Here is a 4616-nt window from a genome sequence, read left to right on the forward strand (position 1 = left end):
GTGGTTAAAATTCTCAGTGCCACATATTTATATTTGACTTTTTAAAAAAATAATTTCTCCCTATTCAAGTTCTCAACATTTTCAATTATTTAATTTCGTTTTTTGCCATACTGAAGTATTTTTCACATTAATGATGGTGAAAAAATGTTTGTTACATATAAAGTATTGAACATTTTACTGATGATTAGTAGATGATTAAGTCCCATTGATACAACTTGGTATACCCATGACACTATCGTTAAATAAAATGGCACCCCTGGAGCAGAGGAAATATGTTACAAAACCAACACTAGTATTTCATTTGTCCTCAAGTAGACATGTTGTTTTTTACAGGGTTAGTCATTAAACCGGTATATACTGACCATTTTTTAATGAACGTGTATTATTATCATGTACTGTGATGCTGAATAGTTTGAGACAAAAAAAATCACCATTTATTAGGTTAGCCGTGGGAGAATAAGTTATATGCACTTGCAGATTAGCCTTGACAAATGAAAACACTTGAGCATATGGAAGCACAGAGAAAGGCTTGGTATCAGATGCATGGTCAATACAACAAACTCCATATTACTGATAAATGACGATGAGGATGTCAATGTTACTGTAGGACAATTTTATGATCACACATTTTTTTGAGAATAAAGCACGAGCTGTACATCATTCAACCCACTTTGATTCTATTTCAGGGTGTTTAGTTAGTCAGAAGGATTGTATGCCAAAAGTGCAACTCTATTATTTCCTCTCATGAATCCTTGAGTGTGTTTCTCTCTTTACTCTTGGGATTATGAACAATATATGCACTTACTGACCACAGACACACCGACGCTTGTCGGGCTACGATTAGAGACTTTACCTCATGATTTTTTGGACAAAGTATTAGCTGCTCTTTATTCTATATCTACTATTTGTGTCCCATTGGTGACTCCAGAACTGCTGCTGATTTCATTGAAGGGTTTATTCTGCCCACGTAGAACTAGCGTCACTACAGTAGGTCAGTTTGGTGAAAATGGGGTTCCAACCACGCAGCAGCACAGCCTTTAAATGTCCCATATTTTACCATTTTTTACATTTTTGCATAATCAATGCTTAGAGTTTGTCAAAATTTGTGGGTTTTTGATTGTCCGCCCAACTCCACTTTGTGATTGACCCCAAGTTCTCAATGGGATTAAGGTGTGCAGAGTTTCCTGGCCACAGACCCAAAATTTTGATGTTTTGTTCCCCGAGACACTTAGTTATTACTTTTGCCTTATGGCAAGGTGATTAATCATAGCATTCCCCTGAAGTTTGCCTGTAAATGCATATTTTTAATCCACAAATACCCTCCATTTATACCTCAAACACTTCTCCCCGATCACAGTGTTTCATTGTTACAGTATGTCCATAAACTACTTGTTTGTGCTAGAATGTATTTTTTAAAAATCTAGTTAAAGTCCTGACCAATAGAAAAATGTAAAAAAAAGAAAAAAAAAAGATTTAGATATAGAATAGATCCGAACGTCTAAAAATTTTTGAAACTGCTCAGATGTACTGTATAATGAGATAAGTTGCTCTGAATAAGGGCATCTGCCAAATGCTGTGATTCTAATAGGTCAAGTGGTTAAAACTGTAAGTTACCGGCATTCTGATGGGAAGGTATACTCTGGGGCACTGTATTGTGGCTAACCCTGTGCTCTGACTTCTTCTTCCTAACTGAGATATGCAAAAATAACAACTTCCCTTCTACAAGAGCCTTTAGGGAATGAATAAAGTACTCTCTTCTTTAAATGCCAAGGCACCACAATATTGCTGATCCACATGCCCAGTCTCTCTTTATTTCACACTCTATAAAAGGGGCTACACCTAAAGAAAGAAATGGTTTAGGTCAGTGTGGTGTAGGTAATACAGTGGCTGCTGAGTGTGTCAGTAAACTCAGTAGCTTGCTCATTTCCGCGTTTGTCAGCCACGTCGCCATGGCGACAGCTTGGGGGCGGCGCCTTGACTACAGCTAAACCCAGCCGCTGATTTCTCGCTCTATCGTTAACACACGCTTCTGTAACGTCGCGGAAGGCTGGGTGACACCGACCGAACCCCATACTGACGGAATTCATCTGGAACGGATCCCGGAACACGGGAGAATGAAGCGGAGCTCCTCCGGTAAGAGGGACTATTTGGGCTACGCAGAGAGAAGAAGCAAAAGCGGCAGGATTAGTTTGTAGGCCACAAAGTGTGACATAATCTGCTTTATTTCTCACTAGTCAGGGTCAGCCAGCTCGCCTTAATCTCCTCTAGTATTCTGAAATAAACGATTTGCTTCCTAATTAAGCTAATTTCCCTGCCTCCGAGTGTTTATAGCAACGGCAGGATGTGTAACTGTATAGACAGAGCTTACTGAGCAACCATCGTCCTGTGCTTTATATACAAATTATTCACATCTTTCGCCTTTTCATTCATTTTTTTTTCAAACTAAAAGTTTTAACGTTTTTTACATTTCTTTATCACTTATACATATTATTTCTCAGCTAAAATACTGAGCTATTAATCACAGAGACTACAGTGATTCATTCAAAAACCAAAGTGATTCATTTACATGATTCATGCTTCACTACTGAACCACACATTACTTCATTCATTTTTAAATTCCTTTATCTGGCTGTAATACATGTAAAGGTACTATGGTAAAATGTGCAAAACAGACTGACAGATTTACATTTCTTACAAAGAGAATGGTGCGTTCAATATTTTGTAAAAAATTATAAAAAATGATAGATCATTGTTCTGTCTTTTAAAAGCGTGCATGGGCAAATTCCTAGATACTCCTGCAATTGGCTTACATTGGTGGCTCCGTTGTAGGGTTTTTTCCTACCATGCAGAAGGCCTGGGTTTGATTTCCAGCCAATGCCTAAACCCCAGCAGTGGTTAGCACAACGGTAGCAGCCGAAAGACTAACATCGCGCTTAAAGGAATATTTTATTATGCAAATAAACAAGAATGCAGATTTTAAAATATGTTAAAAGCTTGATAAAAGAAACATTAACATGTCAATTATTGACGTAATTGCATTTTATTTCAGTTTCCAAACTGGCGTATACCAACACATGACAGTTTATAGGAATAAAGAGCTGCGCTTATGCTGTGTTGGGAATTTTGACGATGTGGTTTGCATTCACCTTTTTCCATTTAGGGATCTTCTGACTTATCACCTTTATCTCATGTCGAAAAAAAATTGGGCAAAGTCCTTTCCAGCATAACCATGATTTTATGAAGCATAAAACATTTTTTGAAAATTTTGAGCATTGTTCATCCCACCAGTTCCAGAGACCTGTGGAATCATTGCTATGTTACTGTATATTGAAGCTCTACTTTATGGTACTGTAGCTGAACACTTTTTTTCCCATTTGGCTCTGTCCCTTTTGGTTTGTCACATTGGATAATTTGATCCACAAGATCTGGCACAGGTTTTGTGCCGGACGCCCTTCATGCCCTCCCATTTCCTACCTGGGATTGGAATTGGCAATGCATGGGTGTAAAGTTATGGGTCTTGCCCAAGGACTCAACATTGGCCAACCGACGATGCCAGAGCTCGAACCCCCAACCTTTCAATCAGCAACCCAGAGCCTTGCCTCTGCCACCACTGCCCTGCCCAAAACCTTACTAACACAATTTATATTATTTTTCTTTTAATTCGTCACCCTATTAGTACAGTAATAAATCTGTAATGAATTTTCTATTGCTGTGTCTATTTTTACTGATAACGACCTATTTTTTTTAAAAAGGAATCTTCCTTGCATCATTCTCTGTAGGTGTTTTTATGTAAATATTGTAATATTGTAATATTGTAATTATACTGTAATATTTGAGCTCAAAATATAATCACATACTCTGTTGGCTACCTCAGTGGGCATCCTGACGTGCTGACATAATAGCTTCCACATTGGGAAAGCAGCATAAGGATGGATGTCTTCTGGTGCTTCTTATAGAAAAACACTGCAGAAATGCAGAAACCCTTGGCAGTAAAATCATGCTTATAATTCTGCTTACAACTTAATACCATTGAAGAAACATGACTGTCAGAAATATTCTCTTTTTTCAGTTTTTCACTGCCTATTGAAAACAGTTACAATAACTATGTGGGTACTTTCTTAGGTTAAATATTAGGGTGGGACCATTTCAATAAGTCATTACCTGCTGCACTCACTATCTAGGAAGTTAATTAGTAGGGTAGTTGGTACTAATAAGGCTGTTTGATGGCCAGGCAGTGGCCAAAATCGTAGACTTTTGCTTAGCTAATCAGTAAAAATGGCTAATTCCTACCTACAACAACTCGGTGATCATAGTGGATCTATATCACCTTGTTTAAAATGTAATCATCTGCTTTTTCTAATTATCTGTATTTGATGTATTCTTGCAGTTTGGATCACTTTGCTTCAAAGCTAAAACCCTTCACCCAGCTTTTCATCATGTCTCCAGTTTTCTCATCTCCCAAATACACAACCGGTTCTACCCTACTTAGCCCTTTTCGCCCATACGACCCCTATGATACTTATGGTCCCTATAACCCCTATGACCACAGCCAGACTTTTATCTCTCAAGGTCATCCTCAGCCTTTCAGATACTCACCCTCCACATCACGATACTTT

Source organism: Clarias gariepinus, chromosome 24, assembly GCF_024256425.1.
Source record: "Clarias gariepinus isolate MV-2021 ecotype Netherlands chromosome 24, CGAR_prim_01v2, whole genome shotgun sequence".
NCBI classification, from domain to species: domain Eukaryota; kingdom Metazoa; phylum Chordata; class Actinopteri; order Siluriformes; family Clariidae; genus Clarias; species Clarias gariepinus.